Below are 15464 nucleotides of genomic sequence, written 5' to 3'. Positions count from 1 at the left end.
TTATCACATTTTTGGTGAGTTTTAGAGAAATGCCATATCTTCCCCTTTGATTATTTTCATGTATCTTTTTATTCACTTTTATTTTGGTCATTTTTATTTATTTACTTGTCTTAGGCCAATTTAATAGTCTCATATTTTTACAAACAGCACCTTTGACCTTATTGTTTTTTAAATATTTTATTCATAGTTCCTTATGAAACATTTGCTTTTGATGGTTCCTTTCTTTTCTTCATCCCTGTAAATACCTGTAAACAGTTTCACAACAAAATAGTCTATGAAGAAATAAAGCCATACCAGTGTGGAATTGTTAACAAGGAATTGTTAGTGGAGCATATTAAAGCTTTTTCTCTTGAGATAAACAGCCAAGCACCACCACCTATTGGCCAAAATGAAAATTTGGAAATGCTGTTTAGTTATAAAATCTGTTTATAAGATCAGGCAGGACAGAGTAGTAAGCTTTTAAGTGTTTCTATTGGTTTTCCTTTAGTGCTGCATAATTAAAACAATTTCTTATGCTTCAACCTCCATTAGCTGACTTCATTACATTGTCCTTAAGTCATAATTAGATTTTAAAAGATATGGAGTCATACCAAATGGCATTGTGGTAGTCTTGTCCATATGTATATAAAACAGACATTCACTTTTGTCCTATTGTCACCTCTGCTCAAACAACCTTGAACATTTTTAGAAGCACAGTCTGTAAACTCTCAGACACAATTAACTACCAGGAAATGAATGAATTTGCATATCTTAGTACAATAAAATTCATCGACCATACTGAATTATTATTATAGGGAAGTAGGGGATTTTTGCCCTGTTACCTCTAATACAGAGTAATAGAGTTGGAAAGGACCTTGGAGGTCTTTGAGTTCAAGCCCCTTCCCAAGCAGGAGACCCTATAGTATTTCAGACAAATGTTGTCCAATTTCTTTTTAAAAACCTCCAGTGATCTCTGAAGCCCAAATTTCACTGTCAGGAAATTTCTCCTTAATTTCTCTTTAATAGCTTTCCACCCATTATTTATTGTTTTGCCCTGAGGTTGACCCTCTTTTCTTTGTGACAGCCTCCCAAATATTGGAAGACTGCTATCATGTCATCCTTCTCTTTACTAGCCTAGACATACCCAGTTCCTGCAACCGTTCATTATATGTTTTAGCCTCTAGACTACTAACCATCTATAATAATAATCTCCAGACTGAAGAAACTCTTGGAGTAGAGTTTCTATATGCCATACAATGTTCACTTAACAGCCCATGAGACAATATAGAGGTGGGGCTGGTTGGAATCTAAAATCTGAAGTTTCTGGCCCATATTATCCAATTGTTAGGACTACTGAACTGAATTCTGGTACAGATTAACAGATACAGATTAACAGAGTTGGAAGGGACCTTGTAGGTCATCTAGTCCAACCGCCTGCCCAAGCAGATCCTACACCATTTTTGACAGATGGCAGTCCAGTCTCTTCTTGAAAGCTTCCAGTGATGAAGCTCCCATAACTTCTGAAGGCAAGCTGTTCCATTGGTTGATTGCTCTCACTGTCAGAAAAGTTCTCCTTATTTCCAGGTTGAATCTCTCCTTGTTCAGTTTCCATCCATTATTCCTTGTTGGCCTTCAGGTGCTTTGGAAAATAGCTTGACCTTCTTCTCTCTGTGGCAGCCCCTCAAATATTGGAAGACTGCTATCATGTTTCCCCTGGTCCTTCTCTTCACTAGACTAGCCATGCCCAGTTCCTGCAACCATTCATCATATGTTTTAGCCTCCAGTCCCCTAATCATCTTGGTTGCTCTTCTCTGCACTCTTTCGAGAGTCTCTTTTTTACAGTGTGGTGCTCAAAACTAGATACAGTACTCCATGGTAGGTGTGGTCTTACTAAGGCTTTATAGAGTGGTATTAGTACCTCACTTGATCTTGATTGTATTCCTCTCTTAATACAATTTAGGATTCTGTTGGCTTTTTTGGTTGCTGCTGCTGCTGCACACTGTGAGCTCATATTTGATTGGTTGTCCACTAAGACTCCAAGATCCCTCTCACAGTTACTACTATTAAGCCTGGTTTCCCCCAGTTTATATGTGTACTTTTGGTTTTTCTTGCCTAAGTGTAAGACTTTACTTTTCTCTACATTGAATTTCATTTTGTTAGATAGGGCCCAGTGTTCAAGTCTGTCAAGATCCATCTGGATCTTGAGCCTATCATCTAAGATGTTGGCTATTCCTTCCAGTTTAGTATCTGAAAGTTGAAGGCCACAGTTCTTCAGGCTGCTAAGGTTGAGAAATACTACTCTATAGACTGTTAACTGTGGAGTGATTGGAATGCAATGGGAGAACTGGATGATGGTGATTCCTGCTATGGAGAGGAAAGTTGTAACCACTACAAGCTTCTAATGATTTTTCTCTCAAAGTAAGCTCAATTTAGGAGATGATTTCTCCTGGAATTCCTTGCTACTCAAGAAGTAGAAAATAGTTTATTTTTATAAATATAAAGACAGTCTGGGATGATCATACAGGTAGCCCTTATAACCATTTGTTTAGTGACCATTCGAAGTTACAATGATGCTGTTGTATAACTTACAACCAGTCCTTGGACTTTTGATGGTCATAGCATCCCTGCAGACACATGATCAAAATTTGGGCACTTGGCAACCAGCATGTATTTATAATGGTTGCAGCATTCTGCTTAATCGCCATTTGTGACCTTCCCAAGGATTTTCAACAACCAAAGTCAATAAGGGAAGCTGGATTTGCTTAATGACCATGTGATTCATTTAATGAACCATGGCAAAAAGATCATAAAATTGTGCACAATTCACTTAATTGCCGCTACAAGGAGAGGAAGATTAGATGTGAGAGCAGTGCTTTATGCCTATATCTTGTTCTTTACTTAATAAAATTAGAATCCTGAATAGCATGCCAAAATATATATTGCTTGATTTGCTTAAAACAACTAAATAATTGCTTGAAGGAGACAGGGAAATTCAGCCAGGAGTCTAGAACGAATGGCACTATATAACCAGCATTCTATTAGTACTCTGTCTACTGAGCTTAAGATAAGTAACTAATGAAAACAAAGAGCCTAGTATTCTTTCCATATTGAAGAGTCGAAGGAGGAAGTTTTGTAATAATACTCCTGTTTCATAACTTACAATCATGTGATTTTTTTATTTTTTTAAAAAAATTAGGTTTCCTTCCTGTATTACTAATTGGGAAAAACCATGCCTCTTTACTAAGGAGGTAGACTATCTCAGCCATTGCAAGCTTTCACAACAGTTCAAAGAAAATCAGCCTTCATATGGGAGACAAAGGCAGCTGTTGCAAAGTATTTTCTCTTCCTTCAAAGAAACTTGAACCAGGTGGTCAAGTGGAAGTGGAATAAATGTATTGCAGGCAAAAATCTGGACCAGGGAAGGATGCAGGGTTTCTGCAGGCTGCGAGCGAAATGCAACTGCTAGAATAACATCCATTGATGAGACAGTGGTGTCAATGGAATGTCTTTATCTGTATATCTCAAATTCTGCATCTTGCAAAGTAAATTCCCTACAAAATAAATCTACATCATAGGGTCAGTGAAGAAATCAAAAACGTATGAATATATCTGGCTGTTTAAAAGATTTTATCAGTTTTATTCAAGGACATCTCAGAATACAATCACACCACTCTTTACCACTTCATTGAGCACTGGGAGCTGGATAAGTCCTGATAAACTTGAACTCTATTGAGTAAGTCACGGCTACCGTCTAGGACATCTGAGAGGTGTCCTAGTAAGGATGAAGTGGGTCAAATACTTCCCTGATAGTAAATGTAAGTGAAAATAGGTTACTGGTAGACTTCAATTTACATTCATTTAGTGATCATTCTAATTTACAACAGCACTGAACAGCACTGAAAAAAAAGACTTATGACCAGTTTCACACTTACGACCATTGCAGCATTCCCATGGTAACTTGATTAAAATTCAGGCGCTTGGAAACTGTTCATGTATTTAGGACGGTTGCACTGTCCCAGGGCCATGTGATCACCATTTGTAACCAGGTGGCTTCCAACAAGCAAAGTCAATGGGGGAAGCCGGATTCATTTAACAACTGCTTAATAACTAGGGCAAAAAAGATCGTAAAATGAGACACAACTTTCTCAACAACCGCCTCTCATAGCAATGGAAATTTTGGGCTCAATTGTGACCATAAGTCAAAGACTACCTGTAATTGGGTAAAGGCTAGAACCGTGATGGCGAACCTATGGCACGCGTGCCACAGGTGGCACGCGGAGCCATATTGTTGCGCACGCAAGCGTTGCCCAAGCTCAGCTCCAGCATGCATGTGCGCGCTGGCCATCTGATTTTTGGGCCTTCTGGGCCCACTGGAGGTTGGCAAATGGGCTGTTTCCGGCCTCTAGAGGACCTCCAGTGGGGTGGGGAAGGCTGTTTTCGCCCTCCCCAGGCTCCTAGAAAGCCTCTGGAGGGCAAAAAAATGGGCCTACCGTGCCCACCATGCTGTCACATGCCAAAAGTGGGGGGGAGCATGGGATCACGCGCACATACATGGGGAGGGCAGGGCGCCTAGAATTATGGGTGTGGGCATGTGCGCGCGTGACTACCCCACACTCCCCCAGCTTTTAGCACGCGATGGCAAAAAGGTTAGCCATCACTGGGCTAGAATATGATCTTTTTAAAACAAATGGATAATTTTAAAACAAATCTGTCCTTTTAAAGTAGAGTTGAATTGTTGATTGGCTAGGAAATATCAGGGAAGGAAAAAAAGCTTCTGATTTTTAACTGAAGCCAAAACAACCTATCTGGGGGCCTTCTTCCCATAAAGCATTCAGCTGGCCTCATCTAGGCTGGTTTTCAGTGGGCCTTAAAAAGCCATTTATTTCACTTTTATTAGACTTTTTGGTGATTGAGTAGTTCAAGTACTACTGTCTTGAAAATGCATTTTAGCAATTGAAAGCATAATCTTAAATGCTAAAATTGGTCTTACGTAATAGTGATTGGCAGCTCATTACCAGTATTTTTTTAAGTCAGCCACTGGCATTTGGCAAAAGAATAACGAATGCTTAGATCTACCTTCAAAGATATCATATAGATCAATGAGATACTCCATGGTAAAAGCCAGAATTGCTTTCCTCCATACTTGCTTTTGATGCAAACCTTATTTCTGCAACTTTTTGCCTCATCCCTCCTTCTCCTCCTCCTCCTCCTTCTTCTCTGTCTCTCTCCTTATTTGTAAAATATTCAGCTAGATTGACTCGAGGACTTCCTGATTGCACTGTATTGTCAAACCTCATTTTCCTCTACCTTTTGAAACAAAGGTAAAACGGTGGCTGAATCCTGATTGTTCTCTTTTTCAAAATTTATTATTGAACTTTGTCCATTTGAAAAGATTCTCACATCAACCTTCAATCCATCTATGTTGGAGTTTAACTTGTTAGCAAACATATTCAGGAATCCAGGAAAGGAGATTTCCTTAGAGAGGGAGATGAAAAGGAAGCATTAATGTTATTGCAATGTCTCATGGATTGATGGATGAAGCAAAACAAACAGCAAAACATATTTCCTCTGTCTTGTTGCCTTCTAGACATTCACTCTCACACACACACATACAAACAAATACTGCATTCATGGTTTCAGAGAGATGAAAAACTTCAGATCTCTTTCCATGATTCTCCTCATCTGGTAGGTAGACCAGTAAGTAGGTTTCCCTACTTATATTCCCTGCCTCCTTTCTTATAGATTGCAAGAGAACATTACAGTACACAGAAGTTGCTACAGGAGGTTCAAAACTCAGAGAAAGTGGCTAAAGGTGTCTAGACATGCACACCCATTTATGTGCACGAGTCTCATGTTCTATTTCCTCATTTTATTTCCCATTTCCATATATTTTAATATATTATATCCACTATCATTTTTGCATAATATTTCTCTTCTTCTTTTTTTTTTTACCATAAAGACCCACCAGTTTATCAACTGTCAGCAGACTACAAATATTATCTCCCATCTTCAACAAACACACAGCAATGTTATCAAATAAATAATGCAGCTCTATATTTTTGTTTCCCTTATTTTGAGAAGCTGGGGTGTGTGTGTCGGAATGTCATGAGGTAAATAATTTTCTTTGTATCACAAGACTTTTATTTTTGAACCTTTTTTTTTTTGCTTTAATTTATATGCCGCCCTTCTCCGGAGACTCAGGGCGGCTTACAATGTGTTAAGCAATAGCCTTCATACTTTTGTATATTTATACAAAGTCAGCTTATTGCCCCCACAATCTGGGTCCTCATTTTACCTACCTTTGAAAGGATGGAAGGCTGAGTCAACCTTGATATTGCAATTTGTATGTGATTTTTGCACAATATAAATAATTGCTCTTCATTACTTCCTTGGTTAGAAAATGGGAATCATTGTGATATATCCTGGGAAATTTAACAATTATATTCAAAGACACAGATATGAACAGGTATATTAAGAGTGTTAATCATGAGGATTCTCTTGCTAGGTTTGTCTAGTGGTTAAGGCACCAAACTAGAAACTGGGAGCCTGTGAGTTCTAGTCCTGCCTCAGACATGAAAGCTATTTGGGTGCCTTTGGGCCAGTCACTCTCTCTCAGCCACAACTCACCTCCCAGGGCTGTTGTGGGGAAAATAGGAGGAGGGAGGAGCATTGGAAGTGTTCACCACCTTGGGTTATTTATAAAAAATAAAAAAAAAACCAGGATAAAAATAAATAAAATTACCTGAGCAGCAAAACAGATTCAGCAATAACAGTAGGATTGCATATCTCTGTATCTTCTTATGGAAGACTGTGAAATACAATATTCTGAACTAAGATAGACAGTGCCGCAATCCAGCAGATCTATTCTTACATGCTTATGAAATCTTATATAGAAATAAAATGTGAAGTGTATTTGTTCAATTACCTTGCCATCTTCTCTTTGCTTTAATCTTCCACCATGTCTGTTCCTAATAGAAATCTTTAACATTCCCAAGTTTATATTTCTAAGAAACCATCTGTTTGGAACATGTCCAAACTTTACACAAATACTGCATCAAATTTGAAGCCTCTCAGTATGTATGCCATTGGGAGATATAATATCATTCTGAAATGGAGAATCAAGATTTGGGGGATTTACAAATTGAACTGTTTCAGAGGTCTCCATACCAGGACAGGAGGTACCTTCAACTTGGGCTAAATGAAAAGGTATTAGTAAACCCAGGTTCAAATCAATAACTGCTGCCCCTTTAATTCTTGGCCTCTGTCCAGGGTCCTGAAATGTGCAGACGTTCAGAAATCCTGATGTTAATTGACTTGTTTATCACCCTCTCCCTGCTCCAATCCTTGACTTACCAGTTACGGGCACTGCTATACTATGAAAATACGCACTTCTAACCTTAACCAAGATTAAAGCTATTGACTAACTCCACCCTAGATAACCTAATATAAGTTTCCCCAACTTGCTACCCTCCATTTCTGTTTATCTGGAATATAGTTGGGTCATCTTCTGATGAGATGGAATTCACAAACTAGGATTAATTCATGGCATTGACTGGCCAGAAAGACTCACAAAGACTACTATGTTTTAGATTTGATTATCCCTGCAAGATTGTTACAATGACAGAATTATTCTTAACAGAGAAAGAGAAAGAGGAGAAGTTTCTGGCAGATTTTTTTTATATATATAGAAAAAACTTTACGGATAAGCCACCTTTGGCAATTTGATGGCTTGCCACATGGGGGAGCAGCTGGAGCTTCTGAAGGATACCAGTCCTAAGTCTTGGTATAAAAAGATGAAACTATTATAACTATAAGCAAAACAAAATCTGATCCACAATCTTTATGAAAAAGGAGGATAGAAATGATAACCACCTCTGAGTTATTTACAGTTCCAAGTGAGCACAGGTATTACATCTGACACTACCATACTACTAATAGTTTAATGTTGGACTGTAGTAGTGCTACAACTTGACTTTAGAAACCCTAGTATCTGAAGGTCTGAAAATACTTGTTTTCTGGTGTTCTTTTCCATGTCTCATCATAGAGATAATTGTATAGTAGAGAGGTGGTTGGGTGAGCAGAGGTTAAAATGATTGCTGTTTCTCCCTTTTCCTTGTCCCATCTGGGTTTCTTTTCTCTGCCATCTCTGTTCTTTTGTTTTTGTGTTTTTGCATTATTCCTTGAGATTAATGTTTTTAACAATTGTAAACCACTCTGACTCATTGGAAAGAATTGGAGAGAGATTCTTCCTATGCAAAAAAGGCCAACCCTAAGAATTATTTACAATTACAAGTGAGTACAGATATTACATCTGATCCTGCTACTAGTAGTTTAACATTGGGCTGTAGCAGCGTTACGACTTGAATATTTTATTTGTGCTTTGAAATGTGCTACTGGCAGAACTCATCCTTTCCAAGTTCAACCCAATAGGTCACCAAGCAGGACGAGATTCTGAAGTATCACCATAGATCGGGAGAGCCCTGATATATCAGGTATATGAGTGTGGGAGCAGCTCCTGGAACTCATATTCACCATGAGCCCAACCCCCGGTCTGTGGACCAGCACTGGTCCGCAGCATGCCAGAAACTGGTCCATGCAAACAAGTGAAGCCCCATCCAAGGAGTGCAGGCAGCACATGAAACCACAGAAAAATCTCTCTCCACAAGAAATAGGTTTAAATATCAGTTCTGCAAACACAGATGAGATCCTATCCACTTGGAGCAACCTTGCCAGCCCCTGAGATTTTCAAACTCCCCCCTCCACTGAAAAGGAAGGTTCCAGCCCCCAAAAGTTTACACACACTGCTGATTTTGCCTGTATAATTCTTGCTATATCAATGCTATAAATTATTGGTTGTGTTTGCATATCACATCCAGTCATTCAGCCATCATCCAAGGGGGATTACTTATCCCTATATGCCAAGAATACATGAATACAGATAACTTAGACAAGGAAAAGCTATTTTTGACATGTTCTCCGATATAGATCCTGAACTAGTGGATGCAAAAAAATTTAAAACAGATACATACAAATAAATTAATTAATCAACTGGAGTACAGTCAAAAGTAATGGCACTTCCATTTCCAATAAATTTAGTTTAACAAATTCCCAGACTTCTGTCAGGAAAGATATAAGAACAATAATCATCAATGTATCAATACCTGTGCATTTTGTTTTTCTTGCCTAAATGTAGAACTTTACTTTTTTCACCAAAATGAAATTCAATGGTGAAAAAAGCTTACATTTAGGCAAGAAAAACAAAATGCAGGTACAGTATAGGTGGTACCTCACTCAGTAGCAGTAACTGTGAGAGAGATCTTGGGAGTCCTAGTGGACAATCATTTAAATGTGAGCCAGCACTGGGCTGCAGCTGATAAAAAAGCCAACACAGTTCTAGGCTGCATTAACAGAGGGATAGAATCAAGATCACATGAAGTGTTAATACCACTTTATAATGCCTTGGTAAGGTGACACTTGGAATACTGCATCCAGTTTTGGTCGCCACGATGTAAAAAAGATGTTGAGACTTTAGAAAAACTGTAGAAAAGAGCAACAAAGTTGATTAGAGGACTGGAGACTAAAACATATAAAGAATGGTTGCTAGAAACCATGCCTAGTTTGATGAAAAGAAGGAGTAGGGATGACATGGTAGCAGTATTCCAATATCTCAGGAGTTGCCACAAAGAAGAGGGAGTCAAGCTATTCTCCAAAGCACCTGAGGGCAGGACAAGAAGCAATGAATGGAAACTAATTGAGGAGAGAAGCAACCTAGAACTAAGAAATTTCCTGATAGTTATAATTAATCAGTAGAACAACTTGCCTCCAGAAGTTGTGAATGCTCCAACACAGGAAGTTTTTGAGAAGAGATTGGACAACCATTTGTCTGAAATAGAATAGGGTTTCCTGCCTGAGCAGGGGGTTGGACTAGAAGACCTCCTTCCAACTCTGTTATTCTGTTATTCATTTTCCAATTGCAGCTGAGAGTGGTTTTGATTGCTTTCTTTTGATTTTATGTACCACTTGCTCATCTTCCTCTTCGTTTCATGTAAAGAGTTCACCCCAATTGTGTCTCCATCAGGACTCAGCATGAAAGAAAAGGACAGCGTCTAAGGTCAGCTGAGTCACATCGATATAACAGTTCTCTTGAGTTACAAATGCCAATTTGTGATCATTCTTTTTTTCAGCCACAAAAATGCCAAGGACACAGTGGGGCACACACAAATGGTATAGACCACACCAGATTCAAAGCTGAAAGGAAGCACTTTTGACCATTTGCATCTTCAGTTCATCTGTTGAGAATTTTTCTCCTCCTCCTGAAGATTCTTGGTGTCAAGCAATATAGGATAAGGGGAAGAAGAAGGAGAAGGAGATGACAATGGGCATGCTGATCTGATCCAGGGTAATCCCAAAGAATGTTTATTCATTATTAAATATCAACTCAGCAATTGTGTTCACATTTCACATTAAGTGATACTGTAGCTATATCGATTTGGGTCTTTGCATGTGGTATAAACTAACTACTGTAGTTTTTAAACCATAGTTGATGGAATAAGATACCAATTGTAGATTATTCAATAAAACATAATTTAAAAATGGTTTAGCATGAGATTCAAGCATGGGAGACCCCTTAGCTTCAATAAGTCTCCTTCATCAGCATGTACTAGAGCTTGAAGCACTAGATTTATGATGGGGATCTCCCAAATCAACACACTTGGCGGGGGGGGGGGGGAGATCCTAAGCTCCTCACCCATCACATCTTGCAAACATTGATCCTGTTCCTCAACCTTTACTGACAACCCTAAACCCCTTGACCAATAGTTAAGTTGGAGAAAAAGATGGGATTGGGATTCAAAGCTGTTTGGAAGTTCCATTGATTCATTCTAGGAGTCTACCAAGCTATATGGTGGCTTGATTCTGTCTCAATAGGTTATGCCCTCTCTTCCAGTGTGATTTGAAAACATTCATTTATGGTTTAAGATAATGTGTGAACTCAACCATGATTTGTCCAGTAATGATAGTTAAAGAAACCATGATTTAGCATAATGCATGAAGCCCATTGCTTTTCACCAGAATAGTGTGTCCCAACCTGTTGAGTATCTAATTAGCAGTTTAACTTTACACTGTATTTTCTTCTCCTTGCTGTTGTCTAAATTAAATACATGGGAAAGACCATATGGCAGGAGTGATTCTTTCATGCCTTTCAATGTCACCTCAACAGGTGAACAGTTCACACCAATGCAAGGTCACACCACACTAAAGGCTTCTGTTTCATACCTCCATGGAGGAGAGGAGGAGAAAAGATGTGGCTGTAAAATCTCACACCATATAATTTCACAATTGTTTCTAAAAGCCACCCAAGAAGGCAACCTTTGGATTAATAATATTAGCCATGACCAAGGCTAGGCCATAATAAAAATCAAATAGTAAATTCATATTTCATGTCAATGAGTGGCAAATTTTACAAACTACTAACAGGTCTCCTCCTGAGATTAAGTTGAATTTGCAGAAACTGGGAAGAAGAAAAGAAGATCATGGTGAAACATATTATGATTCATCCCTTGGCACATTCTTCAACGGTGCTAAGACAAAACCTGCAGACCTCATTCCAATTTTGTATCAAATTTAATTTTCTACAATACCTCTTCTGACTTCTGAATGCACATTACTGTATTCTTATTGCCCAATTTTTCCAGGACATAAAAGACTGTTTGCCATATCCATTTTCTTACCTAACAGCCCCCTAAAAGAGACCTTGGCTCAAGATTTCCTAAAACGTGGATTTATTTTGAAAGTTGAAGCTATAGTTCCTCTAATACATCACTCATTTTAATTGACATTCAGACTATTTTTTAGCCTCAATAAATTAAAATACTCAGGTTATTAGTTTCTATATTATTGCATTATTCTGTGCCTTTTCTTTCTATACCACACCTGATATTGTATATTTAAGACCAACAGAAGCCAACTAGATGCTATGACCCTATTATCTTTTCATATACAAAGGAGTGTAAATAACATTCTCAGCCAGGAATGGTTTGGCTGTACAGTTCCTACAGTTAATTGCAGGATCCGATAACATAGAATAGAACAGCTGATAATTTTTTTTTTAAAAAAAAGAGCAAAGGAGAGAAGTGACTTCATCATCTCGCTGATATGTTATGACTGACAATCAGCTTGCAAGCATGTGACTTTAGCATTGCATTTTTGATTATTGATTGACAATACTTATTTGGATTTTTAGACAAATTTTCTTCTCTCTCCCTTCCCCCCTTTCTCAGTGGGCATTTTTATTTTATTTTATTTTGAGCAACTCAGAAGTAAATATAGGTAGTCGTTGACTTACGACCACAATTGAGCCCAGAAGTTCTGAGGCTAAGTGAAATATTTGTTAAGTGAGTTTTGCCCCATTTTATGACTTTTCTTTCCACAATTAAGCGAATCACTGCAGTTGTTAAGTTAGCAACATGATTGTTAAGTGAGTATTGCTTCCCTCTTGATTTTACTTGTACGAAGGTCGCAAAAGGTGATCACATGACCCTGGGACACTGCAACTATCTTAAATATGGAATCAATTACTAAGCATTTGAATTTTGATCACATGACCATGGGGATGTTGCAATGGTCATAAGGGTGAAAAAAGGTCATAAGTTGTAACTCTGAATAGTCATTAAATGAACTGTTATAAGTTGAGGATTACTTGTAAATAAGTTAAGGTTGTTCATGAACAAGCTCTAAAGCCCTTGAGAAGTTCCTCTTCTTACACCATTAAAAAAAACCTTGCTGATTGATTCCTACTGTTTGCTTCCTCCTTTTCACCAACTACCAATATCCCCTTATTCCATGAGAGCTAATTTTCTCCAAATATTCGATGAGGCATTTTCTGAAAATCCAAGTATGCAACAACAGCATTGACAGGACAATCTCTGGCCACATGTCCGGCTGTCCAATCCGTATCATCTAAAAATGAACATGATCATAACAACCACGATCATTCGATTTATGCCTCAAAGAAGCCCTTGTATGCGTGTCCCAGAAAGGGATTAAAGGAACAAAGCCGCAGGACAGGAAATAAATGGTACATTAACTTTTGCAGGCGAGAACAATAAAGTCTATTATGATTATATAAAATTAAAAGGATTAAGAGAACAGCATCAACAGACAAGTGGCAAATCAAGTGTAGCCCCCATGACTTAAGTGAAAACAACGGAGAAAACCCGTGAGTTTACTAAAAAAAAAGTACTTTGCTTCTACAGTTTCTTTCAAGGGAGATGAAAAATTATGAGAAATTAGGATTTATATAGAAGAGCATTGACTGATTAACCATATGCCCTGCCTTCCCTCCAGAAGCTCAAGCCCATCAGGTTGTCCTCGACTTATGGCTACAATTGACATCAGAATTTCCATTGATAAGCAAAGTGGTTATTAAATGAATCACACCCAACTTTAGGAGCTTTTTTTGCCATGGAATTGCATTTAAGTGAATTATACAATTGTTGAGCAAATTCTACTTCTCCCATTGGCTCTGCTTGTCAGAAGCCAGCTGGGAAGGTTGCAAATGGGGATCCTGGGACCTTGAGACACTTCAAGTGTTCTAAATACATGCTGGTTGCCAAGCTGAATTTTAATCACGTAACTGTGGAATGCTGCAATGGTTGTAAGTGTGAGGACCGGCTGAAAGCCACTTTGACAGTTGCCCTGGGAATTAAACAGAGCAAGGCTCTCTGGTTTCATCCATCACCTCCCAAAACCAAGAGTGAAGCACCTGCTATTCAAACAAGGAGACCTCCGCCTCCCCCTAGGATAGGCATAATGCAAATCAGGTTGTCCAACCTTGGCAACTTTAAGACTTACGGACTTCAACTCCCAGAATTCTAGGTCCATAAGTTTTGTTGACAACAGATTGGGCACTTTTCTTGATAACCAGTTTATAATTTCCTTCCTGTTTTTTTCCTCATTTCCTAATCTTATCCACAGCCTTAGAATCTCCTTGTGTCCCCCATCCAATCCATTCTGAAGTTCACCGTGTTTAGCTTTTCCAGATCAGCTAAGTGTTGCCACCTAACTTTGTAAGGCTAAAAATACGCATCAGCATGCTTTCAAGTCTCTCTCTCTCTCTCTCTCTCTCTCTCTCTCTCTCTCTCTCTCTCTCTCTCACACACACACACACACACACACACACACACACACACACACACACACACACGTTCTGCCTGTTTTGTCTGAGAGCAGGCATGAATTTCCTCCTGACTGAACTGTTCTGGATTACAGAGGCTGGCCTCTATCCTGGTTTCTTCAACCCCACTTCCCTCCATAGACCACAAAGGCTGAGTTCACACAAATGTGCTAAAGAAGTCAAATGATCACACTGGGCCCTGCGGGAAGTTACTTATTGTAGAAGCACAACCAACTCCCTGAATAAAGAGCCAACCTCAGCTGGAGTTGGTTTTATTCAAATTTCAAGACGGTTTTAGAACAATCCTCCATGGCTTCTGGGTTTTGTTCCTTCTTGAGGCGGGATCCAAATGGCACAGGCGCTCTTTAATTAGTGGCCTCTTTTTTTATCCTGTTTTCGGGCTTCCCACCTTGCGCCAAGTCAAACGGTTCTAGCAGAAGTCAAACCCCTTTTATCAAGGAGTTGCAAGCTTGCAGAAACTCCGCGCCTGGCTTCATACCAGCCACGGGGTGGGTTTGCTTGTTCAGGGCCGAACTCTGACTGCGGTTTACCATCTTAAAGAAAAGGGGGAGCATTATTCGGCAAGAGGGGCCCGTTAATCATCCAGGGAGGCGGGGGAGGTGATGGCGTCCCGCAATGCAGGACTCTAGTAGGTGACTCTGTGGGGGCACCTACTATCTGGAATGAGCTCCCCCCGGAGATATGGAGGATCCCGGATTTACGCACCTTCCGCCGCGCTCTCAAGACATTTTTATTCTAATGTAAATGAAGCGGGCTCTGATAGATGACCACTGGATAACTTTCTATTCACTCTATTCTAAAAAGCAATGCATCCGGTTGGAAAAAGTACAAACTCAGCCAAAATCCTTTTGGTTCCTCTAGGAGGCCTCTAAGTTGTCAGAAGAAAGGAACATTCTAATGACATACAGCTTAAAGGTTGGTTAGGTCAAGGGGATCCACGTGAGTTAAAAGTTGTCTATCTATCACATGAGTTAAAAGTTGTCTATCGTCAGAAGATGATTTGAGTCTATGCTTCAGTAATCTACAAAAAGAATTATAACTGTTTTGCAAAGAAACTCAGTAATTAGGAAATGTCAATTAAAAATGACAAATGTACATGACCATATGAATTGCTGAGTTAACAGAATCCTTTGTCTAGAAGGGTATAAAACCATTGTACCTAATTTCTGTCTTTGTTCAACGCTTCATGTACAGAGCCTTGAACCTATCGCGCAATATATAAATTGTCTCGGATTAATCCAAAAGTTGTGTTTGTCTTATTAAATCCACAACAATTCCATCAGGGTGGCCT

The sequence above is a fragment of the Pantherophis guttatus genome, chromosome 9 (assembly GCF_059756535.1).
Source record: "Pantherophis guttatus breed Tessera chromosome 9, ASM5975653v1, whole genome shotgun sequence".
In the NCBI taxonomy this organism is placed as follows: domain Eukaryota; kingdom Metazoa; phylum Chordata; class Lepidosauria; order Squamata; family Colubridae; genus Pantherophis; species Pantherophis guttatus.
This window is presented reverse-complemented; position numbering follows the sequence as displayed.